Source organism: Cyanistes caeruleus, chromosome 3 (assembly GCF_971803275.1).
Source record: "Cyanistes caeruleus chromosome 3, bCyaCae1.hap1.1, whole genome shotgun sequence".
Classification (NCBI taxonomy): Eukaryota; Metazoa; Chordata; class Aves; order Passeriformes; family Paridae; genus Cyanistes; species Cyanistes caeruleus.
In genome coordinates this window covers 6,806,900-6,826,557 of record NC_141703.1, presented here as the reverse complement: position 1 = coordinate 6,826,557, position 19,658 = coordinate 6,806,900, and the positions used below count along the sequence as shown (strand labels likewise).

Genomic DNA, 19,658 nt, shown 5'->3' with positions numbered 1-19,658 from the left:
TTGGGAACAAACAGGCTGCCAGGAACCAGGCAGATACACTGGGGCTTGCTGACCTCCCAGGCTTCATAGTCCCACCCTCTTCCTGACCAAGATCCAAACCCACCAGAGATACCACCTTCTGTGAAACCCTGGTCTGAGCTGACACCTCTGGTGAAAGGAGCAAAGGGGACCGAGTCCCATGCTGTGCATCTCAATGGATGTTTTCCTGGAAATGCTGAGCCTCTGAGGATGCCATGATGGGCTTTGGGCATGCAGGACAGAACTCTGCTGTAAGTCTGTCTTCTGCCACATGGCACCCTGGGGTAGCTGGGCAGGAGTGCAGCAAGAATACTCTCCTGCAAAAAAAACCAAAAAAAAAAACCAAATAAAAACAAATAAACAAACAAACAAACAAAAACAAAAAAAAATCCACGAAACTCCCAAAAAGCTGGACCAAACCAGACCACCACCACCAAAAAAACAGCAAAGAAGACAACAGCAAATAATTTCTGAATATGAAGCAAAGGACATCTGCAGGTGGGTTAGCTCCATGAAAAGAGTGAACCAGTCAGCTGAGTGAAGTTGAGCTGGAGGTTAGTGCTCTTGTCCAGGACTGTCTTCCTATGAACAGACATCAGTCTGGAGGGTGAGGGCAGGATATCTCCCTCCCAGCAATACAGTCTGGGGCTATCTCTGCCAAGCACCACTCATTTTAGGGTGGGAGGATGAGGGGCAGATCACATGTGTCCCTGGCAGTTGCCAAAATCAGGCTTGCTTGCCTTTGGAAAACCAAAATCTCACTCACCTTTCCTATGCTTAACATGACAGCCCTCTCTGCCTGGGTCTTTCTGAAAAGCCACAAGGTGACCATGAACTTTGTTTGCTTTGCAGATCACGACAATAAGAGCATGGTGTCACTATCTGGCTGGCTCTGCCCCGTACACAACATGACCAGGGATTTTCTTACTCACAAGCTGCACCTTGGCTGCTTTTACACTGCCCCTCAGCCTTCCCTCACCCATTCACCTTTCCTGGTGAAAGGAGGTTTGTGATAAATGATTCAAGACCGATTCTGGAACTGAAGAGGACTTTATTGGTTTCTGGATTTTTCATCAACTTGCTGTTTTCAGACTAATTTTTTGAGTAGCTGTCCTCTGTAGTCCAGGATTGGATCACATTGGAGAGCTCCACTACGCTCTGACAGTCCAGAGGGTCCTAGGCAGGTGCAAACCTTCCCCATGTCTGCAGCACAGCTCATACCAGAATACTCAGGGCCCCCCCTGAACCTGCCCCAACCGAGCAGTAAATCTGCAGCGCTGTGATCTTACCCAGGGAAGAAATGTCTTTCCCATCAAAGGACATGATTTAATGCACGTCTGCTGAGTTGTGCAAAGCCCTGTATTTTACTGCTAGCACATCTTCTGGGACATCCCTTTGGATTCTCCTGGAGGTGTCCCATTCCAGCTTGGAGAAAAGCACGGGGAAGTTCTTTCCTCGGGGAACTGAAAGATACCCTCCCTGCCCTCACCCCCATGACTTCTTCCTCACAGGGAGCAAGCAGTGTATACAACCAGGCCTTCTGAGAACAGAAGTGAAGCATGTGACTGTGCTTTTAATGTCTGCTGCTTTTCCCAGCCCTCCCCTGAGTTTAATTCCTGGGGTTGTACACAGTCTCCAGCAAAGAAAATATTTTTGAGCCACCCTTTGAAAATCCTCCTCCACTGTGTTCAGGGAGACAGGCCTGTGAGACAACACCAAGAAACAAAAAACATTGTGGGCTTCCTAGTCCAAGGAATACTCTCCAGCTTGAGCACATGTATCCATGGAAGGTAGAGATCAAATGACAACAGAGAAGCCCTTCACTTATTCTAATTAACTCAAATGCTGACTCTCACAAATCCCTCATTTCCATTGACTGGAATTGATGAGTCTCTGGCAGTTGCCAAAATCAGGCTTGCTTGCCTTTGGAAAACCAAAATCTCATTCACCTTTCCTATGCTTCACACAACAGCCCTCTCTGCCTGGGTGTTTTTGAAAAACCACAAGGTGATTTTTAAGCTTTTAACTTACCAGGAATTGTGAGTCTGCACAGCTGCTTTGACAGTCCTGGCAACATCCCACTGTGTTCATGTTCTGGGTTATGAAACCCTGCAGTTGCTCCAGGCTCAGTGGGTTTGCTTTGTTGTATTACATTTTGGACTTTCCATTACAGAAGAAACACAAAACAAAAAATTGCTCAATATTGGGGCCCAATATTCAGAAACTGAGGCTCTGCCCCCACTGATGTGCATTAATATGTCATAAAGAGTTATGGAGTTGGTCGATATCTTCATTCTCCATTATATGAGCCTTCTGTTCCCATACTGGCTCTCAAATGCAAGGCAGCTGTCATGGGAAGCTCTGGCTCTTCAACAGCCATGGACATTGATCTGTGGAGATGATGCTGAAGTCACTGCAGCCTTCCCACAGGTCTTTGCACAGAAAATGACTTGGAATATGTGCTGCACATAAAAAGTTAGTGTGTAAAATAACATGTATAACGCATTTTCAAAAGTTTTCTGTGTAACCTCAGGACTGGATGGTAAAATCTGTCATATATAGAATTTTACAGAAGAACCCATAGTGAGATGGAAGATTTCCCAGTATTAAAAAATTCTGGTTGATGGCAAAATTCAAGAACTTGCTCACTTGAGGTCTATAAATTAAATCATATCAGGCAGCCCTAGCAAATTCCATGATTCCCATAACTGCATGGGAGATGGAGTTCAGGGAAAAACCATCCCCCAAGGAGGTAGCAGAGACCAGTGTCATCTATCTTCTCTACAGTACAATATTACTGTAGGAGGAGGAAAAACTAGAGGTCTGCTGTAAGGCTGAGAATTTATGATCATTTCCAAACAGTTGCATGTCATTGGTGAATCACACTTGTCACACAAATTAGAAGCAGGTAACATCATGGCTTCTGGCTGGACAGAGGAATGTTGTTTACAGCTACAGTTTTTTCCTGGAAAATGCTGGCAGAGATTGACAAGAATAAGTTCTAATTTATGCCCAATGTTGCCTTGGACTGGTCAGATAAATAAGACCCTAAAAAACCCTGACAAAGTGAAAAAAAATAATTACATTTTCATACTTTAAGGATGAAATGCTATGCTTTCATGTCTGAAAACACAGTTCCAGTTATGTACTTGTACTGTTTGATTTCAGGCACAAAAAGCAATTTTTTCCAGTCACAATTTTTTTTTTTTTTTTTTTTTTTTTCACTCTTTGGTTCATCTAAAACACTTTGAATTTTCTCATTTTGGGACAACCTGAAACAAACAGTGGTTTAATTCTTTCAGTGCTGTCAATGAATTGAAAAAAGCCCTAATTATCCAATCTTTATTTGTAGGTCCCATGCTCTGTTTTAATCCTTCAAAGCCTCTGTTTTATAGCAATTTTGGGTATTTCAGACAGAGCATGTGTGTACATTTATCTATAAAATAACTTCCGGCACAAAACTTTAGTAAGACAGGAAAAGCTTTTGGATTTTTGAGCTGCTTTGCTTACCTGCCTGAAAAGTAAGACTAAAAGAGGACTTGAGAAGGATATTTTATTTTAACCTAGGATTATAGTCACTTTAGCTAATGATGTGTAAGATCGAAGTCTAAAGATGTACTTTCTGTTTCTGCCTGGAAAAGAAAAATCATATTTCATCTTTGTTCTAGAGGTTTTGATGATATTATGGATTTTTTTATTTGTCATTTACACATGCCTGTGAAGTGTCAGATGTTTTGAGTCCTTAATGGTTATCTCCATAAAGAACTAGTCACCGATTTACATGAGCGACAGAAACCGAAATCAAAACTGTCTGTCACCAGAACATGAGACAGATTGAATTGACACTGGGATATCTCTTCAGCAGGGGAGCATTTCTGGCCCAGTGAAAAGCAAACCATCTGACTGAGCACCTCTGCCCTTGGAGCTGCCCTGTGGTCACCCTGGTTTTTGTAATGCCACCACTTTCCCAGCTGTCCCACGAGCGCGGCACCTTCCAGGAATGCAAGATGTAGGTGATTTTTTTATTTGTCAGCTCCACAAACCACATGAGAACTGAAGCTGTGCCAAGGCGTTGGGGCCCAGGAAGATAAAAAGCCTCAGACCAGAGCTTTACTCTCCCAAGGGTTACACACAGAAGAGCTAAAACTTGTCCTTGTATCTATGGCTGCGTGAAGCAGCAGCCCCCATGTGCCCTGTCCTCCCCTGCCCACAGCACCCCAGCTTTGCCCTCTTGGCCACTGATGCTCCCAGCTGCAGAGAAGGAATTGTCCAACATCAGTGCAGGTGCTATGAAACTTGGCCATGTAGAAAAAATAAACCCTTTATAAACCAGAGCAAGGCTGATGCTAAAAGCTGAGGTTTGGAGGGTGGTGTCTGTGAGAGGGGAAGGGCTCAAGAGAAATTAGATGTGGTTGTGTCACACCCAACCCTTGATCTCTCCAGAACATGGACTTTTTTCAGGGTATTTTGTAGGCAAAAAAAAAAGTGAAAGAGAAGCAGTTTTGAAGTGCTGCTGTGTGTACAGGATGTCCATCCCACCCAGACAGCTCTGCTGGGAACATAGATTAATCCACTCATCTCTTTCACTAACAGATAAAAATGAATGCTCAACAACATAATGATATCTCCTACTGGTGATTCTGACATGAAAAATACATGATGTGTGTGTCAGGTATTCCCAAACAACTCACATTCCTGGAAATAACCAGTGGAAATAGAGAAGCAGATTAAAATGTGATGGGTGAACAAACAAACCAAAAAAGAAACAACAAACAAACAAACAAACAACCCAAATTCTCTTTTCCTTATCTTTTTACAAAGCTATTTTATAAAAAAGAAATAAAGAAGTTGTCTCCCCTAACACCCTGCAAATTCATGTTTGTATTAACACAGACTGTGGACAAGAATTTTCCTTTCTCTCCATCATGCTTTCAGTGACTGCATGGGACACAAGAGTGTATTCTCCTTTAATCTAGCTCTTCCTTCAATTTTAATCCAAGGTTTACAGAGCTAAAACTGCTTTTGTCTTCCACATACTTCTGCCTTGGCAACATCAGCTGTGGTATGAGAGCACTGGCTCCCCAGTGGAATATAGTTGTGGCTCTGAGTTTACTATCTCTCAGAACAAATATCCCACTTGGACTACTAGTAAATTCAATGAGAAATATGTCAGATGTGTTGGATGCAAAATTTGCTATATTAGTGGTAAAAGTAGGTGAGTTTATTCTTGGTTTTCTGCAGCAAAGCTCTTTCTGTCTTCTGAAGGGCCAAGCTTTCACTCACTGTGGTTTTTCTAATTAATAGACGGGCAGTGCCACTCAAACAGGAATCTTTCTGCCCTTAGTCCTCCTAGGAAAAGTCCTACATCTCCAAAATGCCACACAGATGGCCAGAGAAAGGAAACTTATGCTCTATTTCTTTGGACAAAGCAAAAAAATAAGAAATAATTTATTTTATTGCCTCAAAATTGTGCCAGCTGCCCCAGGGTGGCAGACAAAAAAGCCATATTGTTACCCAACGCAGCAAGCCCTGCTTTGAAATGATGCAGCAAAACATAGTGGCTTCTTGGAGCAGAACTGCACATTATCATTTATCTGGATGAATGCATGACACAGAAAAGTTGTTCTTGATTAAAAACAAATATCCAGCATGGCAAGAAAATGAGTAAGGATAAACAGTGATTAAGTGTGATATGTCTGAAGGCTTCCCACAGTATAAAAGCCATATGTGGGAGGCAAGAACCTAAAATTAAACTCCTAACAGTGTGAGTTAAGGTTTTTGAAAGAGGCACCTGACAAAATCCAAGGGGGAAAGTTTGAGTAATTGGCTCATCGAGGGTGGTTCTCACCACTTTCCCATGATCTGCACCTTCCTTCTTCCCCTGTGCTCATCCAAGGAGGGAAACACCATCCAGGGGTCAGCCCAGACAAGCTGACTTACTCATCCCTCCAGCCCTGCTCATCCAAAGGAGTTCCCGTGTGGAGAAGCAGCTGTGGGCAGCCCTGCTTAAGCCGCTCAGAGCTCACCCAAGCCCTGGGAGGCTGAAGGTGGCACAAATGCTAAGTCATCCTATTGCAGGCCAACCAGCTAAAGCCCTGCCCCACAAGCTCCAGTAAGGGAGAAAAAGACACAGATTAATTGCAAGAAGCAATTGCTTGGGACAGAAAGCAATTAACACAGGCCCATCCTTGCAAACAATGAGCTGGTGGTTGTCTCTGTGGTGGTGTTTTAGCCTCAATGCCCTGACAAGCAGAAAGGCAGAGAGGCCTGTTTTCACTTGAGGCTGCCACTTTTTATTCCCTTGGTGGTGCTGCAGTCTTAGATTCCACAAAGAGCCTGTGATTCCTCCCAACAAGAATCTCATCTGGCTTTCTTGACTCCTGGTGGTCTCAGGGACAGGCAGAATTCCCAGGGTCTGCATGGCTGTGCCGTGGGACCGAGCCCCCTCCAGGGGCTCCCACCCCGACAGCCGAGGAGAGGGAGCCTCTGGTCACTGGGAATGCCGTGTCTCCCAAGGCTTCATGACAAGCTGCTTGCACTGGCACTCACACCATGTCTTGAGGTAGCTGCACAATCAAGGGCTCATTCACCCAGATCAAACTCAATAAACTTCAAGTTGCTTCTGCTTGCTGCACACTCGGTATTCTGGTGTCTTCCCCATTAGTCTTCATTGTAGACCAAATCAACAACATCTTCTTTCTCTACTGAGGAAGAAAGACACCAGATGCAGCCAGGCTACATTTGTTAGTGACTGGGAAATCCTGAAGTTTCAGGTTCTCCCTGTAATGCAGAAAGCCTGATTCCTGCTTGTCCCAAGGCCTTTGTAGAGGGAGGCCAGAAAGCAAAGGCCTGCGAGCTTTTCCCCTCCCTCTGGACACATTCAAGGAGTGAGATGAAATCACTTCCATGACCACCCTTGCCCACACAAAGATCTGCTGTGATTCCTTCCATGGAAGGAATTCCAGCTCATGCAGAGCATAGGGAGCCTGCACATAACACGTGTTGCAAAATAAAGGTCTAAATTTGCTCTACTGAGAGAAACAGCGGAGGCACAAACCCTGAGGGGGCCACTATGACTCCCAGAATATAAGCAAAACTTGCCAGGCTTGTGTTACTGACCCCTTCAGCAATTCAATAGCTTTCCTCTTTTTGGGTGGAGAGACTATACCTGGCCAGGGAGCAGCACCCTCAGCCACCCCTGGCTCTGTTTTGGCAGCCCCAGGGCCCAAGCTGTGGTGCCTGGAAGAATCCTGCACAGTCCTGGGAAAGGCAGGCAGGATCCTGGTCCACACCCTGCAGCAGGATCAGCTGCTGCAGTCAGATCCCATAAGGAAATGCAGGGACTGGATTTGCTGTTTGAAGCTATGGCCCATCCCGTGTCAGGCGTGAAATTCATAAATTATTGGGAAGGAGAGCCTTCCCTGTTCTCTGCCCGTGGAGGAGCTGTCTTCATCCAACTCTACACTGCTCCAAGATGAAGTAATTTTGGCTTCCTGAGTTTTAGCTATTTGAGATAACAAACTCAAATTCCTTAGTCATCCTAGGGCCAAACTGTCTTTATATTATGCCTTAATTTTCACTCTGACCTGTGCTCTTGGATTAGCAGGACACAGAAGCTGCTCCCACACGAGGCAAGTTTCCTGAATGAGATGTTGAGGAAGGGCAAGAGGTGAAATTCAAGCATTATCAGTAAAATTTACACGCAGTGCCCACACAACTGTTAACAGGAGAACTTAATTATTGTAAAAGTACAACCAAATAAACAGAAATGCGCACTGGGGTTTGCGTTGTTGCTTACAGGCTGCCCTCTCTTTGTCATATCTGTTTATTGAGGCTGGACACAGAAAAGGGATTAAGGGAAAGATCTTCCAAAGATTTATCTGTTACTAGAAACCCAGAGCCCCAGAATGCTCCAAAATCAAAAAGGAGCACGTCTTTTTTACCATCTATGTTGCACATAAAATTTTTTTAGACAGGTGAATGCACCTTTCTCTGTGTTGCATCACAGATAAAGTTGGATATGAGAAATGGTCACCAGAAACCTGATTTTTTGAGCTGCACTTCTTTAGGCAGAAAGCAGAAGTGTGAAACATAATGAAACACACAAGCAAGGCATTGTAAGTATCTACCACTCAATGTGGCTTGCTCTAGGCCAAGAGAATAAGAAATATTTTGGACAATTTATCCAGAAAATATTGTTGATTAATGAATGTTTTGTAAATAATGAGCTCTCTTGGAAAGGCATTAAAAAAGAGAAAAAATATATTCAATTTATCCGATTAATTTTTGTGCAAAAATCATTAACACAGCTTTTTCAAGTAGCAAGAAAGGACTGTATGAGTTGCTTTCATTTAATTGCCCTGTAATTGCCTCTTGGTTTCCCGGTGGTACAGAGAACTTTTTCTCTTTGTTTGAGCTTAAAAGAATCTTCCATCAAAGAGAAAAAAATTGGATTTGAGTTGGCTAGCCTGAGGATGATTAATTTCCATCTACTTCACTCATCTTAGTCACAGTGGTCAGCCAAAATTTGGGATCCAGAAGACTGTCAAATTAAACATAATAAATCCACTTGACTTATTGAAGGCATCTGTTTATCTAACAAATTAGGCATGAAGGAAAAAAATACCAAAACTATAAAGATCTGTTCTGCTGAAAGTAGAGATAATCAACATCAGGAATGGAGTTCTTTGCAGGTACCCCTCACAACAGTTCTGGACAGAAGCTGTTCACAAGGGGCTTGGTCAGAGCTGCACTACCTTTCCTTCTCCTTCTCCTTCTCCTTCTCCTTCTCCTTCTCCTTCTCCTTCTCCTTCTCCTTCTCCTTCTCCTTCTCCTTCTCCTTCTCCTTTTCCTTTTCCTTTTCCTTCTCCTTCTCCTTCTTCATCATCATCATCATCATCATGATGTCTCCTTCCACAGTGGTCTCTCTTTCACATATCACATCTCCCCAAAAATCCATAAGGTTTAAATTCTTGAGCTAGTCGTGACTCCTCTGAGTGTCATAATTGATACATCTGCTGTCTTCTAAAGAAATTATACCACCCAAAATGTGCTTTCTGATCCTCAGTTGCCAGGGTTAGCTTTATGGAGATGTAGTAAAGGTTTAACTCAGACAAACTGCATTTGCTCAGATTTGTGTTGGCCATACATGTATATATATATATATATATATATATATATATGTATATATACACACAAAACAAATACACATATGCATTTTTATGATCACACAGGACATATTTCCCTACATTTATGCCCATATTCCCCAAACAGTTGAATCTGTCACTGTTTTATCTACTATTTTGCCAGATAGAAGCTTGCTGATGTTAAAAATCTTCCATTCCTAGAAGAGAAGAAACTGATGATTTCTGGGCAGATTAAGACACCCACAGCTGGTGAGGAAGCTGAAAGTTTGTGGGGTTGTTGCTGCCAACTCAGTGTCTTTGGCAAGACAAGGAGAAGAGGTCATACAAAAAGGTGCTCCAAAACAGGAACATTAACAAAACCTGAAAGAGAAAATTCCACTTCTTCTTCAGGGTGAGACCATCTCTTATCACTGTATTTTTAATCAAAACCATTCTCTAGGGATGATCCTTCTATTTCCCAGTCCCCTGCTAAGAGCTAGTGCTAGGATTTTATGACCAGCTAATGTAGTCTAGGATGGCAAATGCTCATATTCCTCAGTTTCCCATTTTTTTTCTCTGTCCTAAGGAATCAGAGCATGGACAAATCCCACTGACGCAAATGCTGTGGTGTAGGAAAATGTTTGCCACCAGGCTGTGCTTTGGAATGACAAATATGCAAGAATTAACATCTATAACTCTCCATAAACATTGGGGTTAATCTCCAGGGTTTACAAGACTCTTTAAATGTGTTTTAATAGGACAACATGCTTTAGAAAGGATCCATCCAACACTTCACGTATCAGTGAAGTTCACAAGAAGGTAAACTGAGCCAGGGTAACAGTTCAGATGTACAGCTAGGGCCCTAATGAGAATGCCAAAGTCAAAGCAATAAATTGATTTGCAAGTCTAATACCTTCCCAAATTGCTGAAGAGCATTCCAAAACTGGCAGGACAGTCGGAAGGGAAGAGCTGTGGGAATTCCATTGTTGTCTCTCAAACTCTGAGACGTAAGAGGATCAAATCACATTTTCAGCACACACTGATGAGCAGCTTAGACCTGCTCTCTGCCCACCTCACCCAGCTTGGGCAGAACTCTGCTCCTGGGACAGTCCTGTTGAGGGGACCAGCACTGCCCCACAGAGTTTGGGGCTGTTGAGAATTAATAATAATGGTTAAATAAAACTGAAGGCTCTGTGGACACCTGTGTGGCCACCTGTTACAGGAAAGGAAAACTGAGACCCCTGACAAACCTGCCATTCTCCACTGATGACATAAAACTTTCATTGCAGCTTCCTGAAACCAGGTGAGATGAATCCTGCCCTGGGTTTATCTGAGCCTTGAGTGTCTACTTGCTTCAGGCAGATTCCACCTGAATCTACCTGAGCAAGCCATGAACCCCAAGGGAATTTATTCTAGAAAATGATTCCTAAGATGACCAGGCCCATCCTCACCACTACCATCAAGCTTTTGTACATACAAAATGCAGAATAAGCATTTGCTAATAGATGACCAGTTTGCTTCAAGTTGTATTATTCTTTCTGTGTTTTTCACCCAACACTGAACATCAACAAGAAAATAAAGTTGAGAATTTTAAGAAGTGATAACATTCCCATTAAATCAACTTGAAAACCAGCCAGATAATCCTAATAAATAGGATGAATGGGACTCTCAAAGAAGAATGACTTCATGTTTCCCTTCTTTATCCTAATTATTGCAGAACATTGGCCTAACCTAGACTACTTTTCCACATCTCTTTAAAGACCTGAGGGGACTTTTTGGAGGGAGCCAGCCAATATTTTAGCTGCGTATTGTTTCTGTTTATCACTCGGTTAGACTTGCAGCAAAAGGATGATTGCTTCATTATAATAATTCAATCTGCACTGAGACAGGCTGTCTCCTGTGTTACGTGAGAAACAGCTAGAAACTTGATTTCATAAGCAAAACCACCACTGGCCATTTTAAAATACCAAGAGCAGCTGTCATGACATTGTGGTTTGGCTGGTTCTGTTCTCTGGTGCAGGGGCTGTGGTGGGAAGGGGAGCCTGTCTCAGGAAGGGACTGACATCCCTGGCTCACTGGAGCAGAGGGGTGACAAGCAAGAGAAGATCCAACCATCCATTTAGCATCAAATCAGAAAATCAAGCAGAAAAACAAACTGTAATTGCTTGTAGAGTGAACTGGGAACAATTTTCACTCCTTTAGGAACACAAATTTGACCTGGTCACCATGGCTGAAATCTGGCAGGAGGATTCCCATGACTGGAATGTTTCAATCAGTCTTTACTGAGTATTTCAGGAGGATCAGGTGAGCACCATCTGAGAAGGACTTGCACTGCTGGTAAGGGTTTTGGCCTGCTTCCAGATTTCTAGCAACTTGGGAACAAACATTCTGGAGTGGGTTCTCTGATGTCTAGTCCTGAGAACCCCTACTAAAGACCAAAGTCCAGAGAAGTCACTAATCAAAAAAAAATTGAGTAAATTGGTGGTAATGACTATGAATTACAGGCTGTAAATGATAGCATCATGGTAAGAGAAGGACAAATGTAGACTTCTATGGTCAGCAGGAGTTTTAAAAGTATGTTAGCTACAAATGGGATCACTGTAAAAGGACCAGATTGCTTCTAAATGGACTAAGTCTATTGGCCAAAACTGCCAATAATAAACCCAAAGCAGTAAAAATGATGAGTAAATATTTCCCACTTCTGTTTGGGAAAAAGCCAGATAATGCACTGCATCTTATGTAAGAAAAACAAGCCTTTCTTTTATAACAACTTTCTAAACTTGGAAATTTTTAATTGGCAGTTCCTGAATAATTTGCATCCAAAAGGGAAAGATATTCACTGAACCCCTGCTGCTGATTTTGAATAAGTCTTGGAACACTAGAGAAGTTACAGATGTGAAGCAAAGATAAAGCTGTGCCAGCATTTAAACACAGTAACTAGGATGATGTGAATAAATATAGACTTGTCAGCCTGACACCAATCTGAACAAAATAATAGAATGGTTATTTGGGAACTCTCTTAAGAATTACGGGGGGGAAATAGAAATACATTGAAATTATCATGAGTTTATCAAAAACAGACCCTATCAAAATAACTTTATAATGCTGGAACAGGAACATGTTTAATCAGTAAAGGTGATAGAGCTGATATAAATGATACTGTTGGACTGTTTTACCAACAGGACTATTTTACCTTAGATAAAACTGTCTTTGGGGTATTGTCCAATTTCATGAGCAGGGTTCTTGGCTCCTCACTGCTGTTCCCTGCTGATGGCAAATAAGAGAGACTGAGGGACTGGTGAAGGGCAGAGCCCATTTGCTCCTTAACTGTGGCAGAGCACAATCAGGGAGAGCAAAGCAGGCCAGACTTTCCAAGTGAGTAGATTGGTTATTCTGCAGAGATCTCCAGATCCTGGTAGAAAGTCAGGAAAACTTCAGCTCAGAGTTTGAAGGGGCCAAGACAGCTTTTGGCTTTGCAAAGCAGGGTGCACCGTGGAGCAGGTATCCACTTGTTTTATAATGGTGTGGTGGCTCCTACAGTTGTTTTGGTGTTCAGAAAAAAAATAAAATAGAGAGAATTCAGACAAAAAACACACTAACTTGATTAAGGATAGGAAAACATGCCTTCTTCTGAGAGATTCAAGAGTTCAATTTATGTGACACGTCCAAAGGAAGGCTCAGGGATGACATGATGTTAATGAGTTACGGCTGCACAGACAGCAGAACTTGCCCAAAGACAAAGTCCTTCACTTATTGGACAAAGGTTTAACAAATCTCATGGTCTGATGATGGATAGGTTCATTCTGATGGAAATAAGACATTGTTCTTCAGAGGAGAAAATAATTAACTGCCAGAAGTACTTACCAGGACTTGTTATTAATCAGTTTCTAATAAAGCCTGGAGTATTCACTAAATTAAAAAAAAAACAAAACTATAAGAAAGGTCCTCTAAAACATTGATATTGGGAATTTAAAGCTGACTTTGAAGAAACTGATACAGGTTCCACGGGCTGTATTACAATGAAGATCATTCAAGAAGGCCCTAAGGTCTTTTCTAACCCCCCAAAACACTGATAAAATAGAGTGGCAATGTTGTCACCTGCTTTCTTTCAGTGAGTCTTTCAACCATCAGACTGTCTCACCATTGAGACAAGTGGGAAGACCCTGTTCTACACCTTAGAGTGCTCAAACGTTCCCAAAGTTACTCTTTGCTTTTACCAGATAGATGCTCTTACAGACAAACAAAGTAAGATGTCTTAGCTAGTGCAACCACCGTGTTTAGTCAATGTTAAGCTTTTCAGCAGCTCTTCTTTTGTCTTGACCACTCAGAAATTTCCTCAAGGCAGAGGACTTAACAGGTCTCACAAATCAATGAACATTTAGTAGCAGAGAAGGTATAGATTCAAACCCATTCATCCCATTTCTTCATACTCCTCAGCTCCTTTTGTGGCCTTGTAGGACTTCTTGCCCACTGATTTTAGGAAGAAGCTGGAAATGTCTCTTAAATGTCGCTTAAAACTCAAGAACTTATCTGAGAGGAAGCACCTCTGTGCGCAGATCTGCTACACTTGGTGGGGAACTTTCCATTTACAAGACTTGTTCTTTTATTTCACATGGCCTCGCAGCCCATCAATTTGACCAAGTCTAAAGTTCTAAATCACAACTCAAGCAAAATCACTGTGGTTTTCCCCTTATTCCCATTAAAAATCTGTGTAACTACCAAGTTTTCCATGGCTTTTGCCCAAAACCACAACCTGCTACAAATTCATTGAAAAATAATTCCAAACTTAACCCAGATTAGTAACGCTTCCAATTAGGATAGCCAAGTTTTGCAGTTTAGCAGATTAAAATTTGTCAGGTTTTGTGTCTCTTTGGGAACATTGTGTTTCACTCAAACCACAGTCTGACAAGAAATTATTACTGTCAAACTAAAGCTATTAAAAAAAAAAAAAAAAAAAATCCACCTTTGCGTTTTGTAAGCTCCACGCATTGGAGTTCAGTTCTGCAGTTTAATTTCGTCCTATTGCATAAATAAGGGAGGAAACTACTTCTAGATCCAGAAGGGCTTCCAAGTCATAGCCCTACCCAGACTGGGGTATTTGGACCCATATGCTCTTATTTGGATCCTTTGCTAATCTTTTCCTTAGAATGGAGGGTGTGATCAAATCATCTGCAAGTGCTTCAAGCTGATATGTTTTCAACCATTAGCCTCCCTCAGCTGAAAATCATTGCTCCTTGACTGAAGGGTAACTCCTAGCCACGGATTCCCACCAGTGCAATGGGAAACAGGTTTGCTGGCCCACCCCAAGGATGAGAAGGAGATGAGAAGGGTGAACGCTTACAGATATGCTAATTCAAGTGTTTGTGATCATGCTGGACACCACCTACATTTTTTCCAAGGTTGTTTTTTTCCCCTGGCCTCTGCATTCTTCTCCCTAGGTATGATATTTGGAGACAGAAGCATAGGGTGATGATGACTGAAACCAAACTCCCCTGAACAGGATGGCCCTTGCATTTTCTAGACCAAAGCACTCTCTGGCACTGTGCTGAAAAAAAAAAGATTTATTGTTTTTAATCTCCTCATAGGGTATGACTGAAGTATGATATAATATATAGCATAGGAATTAATCCAGATTTTTTTTCTTATTTCATCTGTCAGAAGAATACCATTTTAATTATTTATTAAGAAAATTATGTTTTTCAAGGTAAATGCATTATTTCATTATCTGCTTTCAATTAGCTGGGAATTCACTGTGTTCAGCCAAATGTCCATTCATCAACAAATTCCAGATTCCTGGCAGTCTGAGCAAATTCCCAATTTTCTTCTTTTATGGGTACAATAAGTGAAGATATTCATGCCTCACGCTAAATTATGGCTGGGGTTAGACTACCCTGGAGGGAGGAGAAAACAACTGTGGAAGGTCTTGAAATGTATTAATAGATGTTTTTATTGAAGTAGAGCTATGGTATTTCATGATACTTTTTCTTCAGGTGCTTTGTTATTGTTAACTAGATGCCCTCTTGCCCTTCTTTGTGGGCAGCAATGACCTGAGCTGGTCACCTTCCAACATGTGTACAATGAGCTCATGAGGACACCTCTGGCAGCAGGGACAGGGACAAAACTGATGGAAAATGCATCCTGCACCACTGCAACCCATGTCCAGTTGGTGAACTCCCATTTTCAGTGCAAGGCTGTGTGAAGTGTCTCCAGCAGTATCTCAGGCTGCTCCAGGGCCACGTGGACACCCTGCAGCATCAAGGCAGGAGTGAGCAGGAGGAAGGACAGTGTCCTTCTGGACAGAACGGGCTCTGCCTTGGAAATATTGCAGTGCTGCTCCTCCTTTGTCCTCCTGCAAAACAGGGCCACTGATCTGGTGCCAGCTCACTGCTGACACAGCCCCATGGCCTGCGGGACGCTCTGCCCAGCTCCTCACCCAGCACATGCCATGCTGTGGAGCTGCTTCCATTCCATTCCCTCCCCAGGCAGCTGCTCACAGGGAGGAGAGAGCCCCACCCTCCAGTGAACTTATGGCAGAGGGGCTCTTTCTCTCCAAAAGGGAGATGAACACTTTTTTAAATGCAAACCTGCTTTTCAGAATGCTTCAGGCCCAAAGGCACTTTTACTACCTGCTTTAAATTGACACTTTACCCTGCACTGGGCCAAAGCCCTTCAGGAGGAGTCTCTTGGACAAAACAGGAGAAAGGCTCTCTCCCTGCCAGCTGCTGGGATGGAAAGCAACCAGAAATGTTGCCTGAGCTGCTGTGTATGCCCACAACACTCTGAGCTCAGTTGCTCACCAGGCACTGCTTGGAGTGGCACTTCTGTGTGCAGTGTGAGTGCACAACTCATGGGGAGGAGCTGGGTGATCTCACTGTCCCATCTCCCTCTTTTAGTTGTGGAAATGCTTTCTCCTTCAGTTTGTGAAGGAGTTTGTGGCTTATTCAGTTGTCAAAAATCCTGTGCCCTGTCATCTCCTACAGGTCATACAAAGGCACCTTGTTTTTCTGCTGTGTCTCTGTTTCCCAGCTCAGCCACCACTGACCCTCTAATGATGTTTGCTTGGTCATCTCCTCTTTCCTCCTTTTCACTCACAGTGGATATTTTCTACTCCTTTTGTTCTCTACAACGATTTGGGGTCAGCAATGTTTTGTTTACACAGTGGAGCAAGAGTTTTCAGCCTTTCTCATCATATTCAGGTGTTGGTAGGCCTCTCTCTCTCTCCGTGCACGCTCTGAGATAGGGTTCTCTTGTGCACTGTATTTTTCACCACTTGAATGAAGAAACAGAGCCACTGCTCTGCCCCTCATTCCCCAGGTTGTGCAGAACCATCCTTACATGGGCTGATGCCTTTCCCACCAGACGTGGTAGAGGCAGGAAGACATGAGTTTTTCTCCTGTGTGATTTGTGTGCATCTCAGGCATTGCTCTCAAGCAGGATTAGGCTGAGTTTTGGGGTTAAAGCCGTGCCATCCTCACTTCCCAGGGATGCAGAGTCCTGAGAGCCACCTCACCACTCTGCCAGCAGTGAGGGCTCTCCCAACAGGCAAAACCATCACCATCCCATCAACATCTGTCTAATGTCCTATAGCCCAGGCAACCGAACCCATGTGTTTATTTTACTGGTGGAATACACCTGCAACTTAAATATTGTATGATAAGCAGATGTTCACTTCTATAAATTGAATAGCACACCAAGATTTATGGACCCCAGAGGTTCAGATTTAGTGAGTGGGAGCCAAGGTCACAACTGGACCTTCAGAATCAATAAATCTTGACATTACTGGAGCACTGGGGGAGGGGAGAAAAGCATTGTTATAGACTTATAACAATTTTTAAAGTATGCCAGTGATGATCTGCAAAGCAGATGTAAGTCAGGCTGATTTCAATACATTAAACTGACCCTGCCAGGTAAGAGATGAAATACCTCAGGGTCTGATTTGGAGTCACACATGGAATACAGGAGTGGGAACAATGATAATAAAGCCCTGTTCACTTGGGAAGCAGAGGGGGGAAATGTTCCACTGAAATGAGCAAATGTTTTGTTTTCATGCTCTAAGAAGGACACTATGGGTAACATTAGTGGTGAATTTATTCTAATTAATACATTAAATGACGTGTCTGTGCTGTGTTTTTCTTTCATGCAGTGCACTAATGAAAACCACTGGTTTAACTCTGATAAAAATGAAGTCCTGAATGAGCAGAGTAGGTACCTCCTGGTGGACACTCAGTGGTGTCTCCCAGCCCAGGAGTCAGTGCATTCAAAGGGCTGGCAAAGGGAGTAGACTGACAGAAGTTATTCAGATTTTAATGTCACTTCAGACTCTGGGAATTGTGAAAGTTAGGGAGAGTGAGAGGCAACGAGGAAGGTTTAAATGGGCACCAAAATGTCCTGACATGGGTGTGTTATAAACACCTTTCTAGGGGCAGCTCAGAAGCCACTCCCTTGTGGTAGCTGCAGTACAATAGTGCTAAGGGTGCAAATAGAAATGGATAAAGCTTGAAACACTGGAGGCAGCCTAAACTGACCCCTGCCAGCCCAGAGGCCAGCCTGGGCTGTGAAGCCCTCCAGAAGAGTTGTACAAGTTTGTCAACTCCAGACTCCACAGCACACTCAGTGACTCTTAGGTTAGTGCAGTCAAAGCTAAAGTTCATTAGCCAACATGCTGTCACAAGTGAGCAGCTGCAGATGTAAACAAGAGAAAACAAACACCAAAATGTTGTACTCATTTTTTTACTCACTGTGGTAGCTGTGTATGTGAAAAGCTCCCCCAAATTCAAGTATGTGAAAGCAGAGCGGTCAGAAGCAGAAGCAGCCAGGAAGATGTAGAATTTGATGGCTTCTGTGCAAACTGAAATGAAAATTTTTGAGCCGAAGTTAACTTAGCACTAATGGCCAGGTGAGTGTGGGATATAACCTGTCTGCCATCTATAATACAGATAACTCAGAAAGTGTGACAGCAGAAGCAGCTTAAGGTTTTCAAAGTGCTTGCACAAGGATGCTCCAGATGTCCATGAACATGTTCCTTCATGCCCTCCTGAAGGGAAATCCAGTGTGAAAAGTTGGAGTCAAGCAGGGGAGGTCAGTGTCCAGTGCACTGCCCTTTTTAGCTCTCATTCTGGATCAATCCTCTCACTTCTGGGCACAAGGTTGATTTTAACTCTCACACCCTTGCATGCCAGATATGGGTGTCTTTTGCTTCAGAGGGTGCAGTTAAGCTCACAATATGTATGGGCTTGGGAAAGCCTGCTCTCACAACCTGATGTACAACAAACCTTCTGCCAACTGGTCTTGCATGATCAGCGCTGGCTTTTCTGCACCCAGCTCCCAGGTGATGGGATGGAGGAACAGGGAGTGATGTCCTGCCCCAGTGCCCCCAGCAGTCCCCTGCAGTGATCCCAGTCACCACCTCCCCATGCCTGGGGAATTTTTCCCTATGACCACAATATCCAGAGTCGTTAAAGAAAGGTATTTCTCAGTGGTTTTTCCACTGCTCCTTGTGAAAGTGCCACACAAGCAGGGCAATCAGGTAGTGTTTACATTATTTGGCCTTTGTTCTTGTGTCTTTAAACACTGACTCCAAAATAATTCTGTTTTCCATACCAAACAAGTACATTGTGGCCTCTTTGCTGGTGAGACACAGACTGTGGATCTCTCTGCCTTGGAAGTTGCAGCTCTGGTAACTGCAACATGTTTTAAATGATCCCCTGATGTTCTTGATGAAAAATTCACTTAGGTAGATCAATACTCAGCTTCACTGTTGTCCTATATCAGACCAGGCTGCAGGTACCATGGGTTCAGTGGTTACTGTTTATCCCCAGAGGATTCTTAACCCCATTTCCCATCACTGAAAAAGGCGTTAAAAATAAAAGTAATGTCTCACTGAAAGGAAGACTTTCCCAACAGCTGTATCCTTCAAAGGCTTTGGCCTTTTCTTTCCCCTTACCCTCTCCCTAGGTAGCCCTCTGGGACCCACGGTTATGTGGGATGCCAACTGCTCACTATTCATCACAGCCCTGCTCTCCAAGGGCCCGTGGACTCTCAATAATTTATCACTCGATGCTTTGTGTGCTCCTGCAGAAATAAATCAGGTCTGGGAGCACCAGATGCTCCCGCATCCCATCACACTGTGCTAATTTATTAAAAAGGGGTTTTCTCAGCCCAGCTGAGGGGTGCAGGGATCTCCTCCACAAGGAGCAGTGGGGATGGGGGTTAAGGTCTGCTGAGCCAAGTGCAAAGGGTGTTGAGAGAGAGAGACTTCAGCGTGGAAGCTGAACTTGGAAACCCTCGCAGGGTGAGCAGGCGGTCGGCTTTCCAAGCAGAGCTCGCTGGGACTGCGCTCCAAGAAAAATACATTTAGTCCTTAAGTGTGTATTTTTCGTTCTGGGCTCACGGTCTCTTTTTGTTTCTTGGACTAGGTCTCGCACCCGGATACAGCAAGTAAATACCAAGCCATAAATCACAAATTCGATGCTTGCTTTTCTTTCTTCAAGGTTGTATAATATAATGGAAAAGATC

The 19,658-nt window shown here is 43.3% G+C and overlaps 1 long non-coding RNA gene across 1 annotated transcript; it reads right to left on the bottom strand.

Annotated features, from left to right (window-relative positions):
- Window positions 1-3,590: 3,590 nt before the first annotated feature.
- LOC147653915 (uncharacterized) lies at window positions 3,591-14,305 on the bottom strand. The gene is made up of 2 exons (XR_015284051.1): window positions 14,107-14,305; window positions 3,591-6,722 (listed from the first exon to the last, which is right to left on the bottom strand). It is a non-coding gene; the product is annotated as an uncharacterized LOC147653915 (long non-coding RNA).
- Window positions 14,306-19,658: the final 5,353 nt, after the last annotated feature.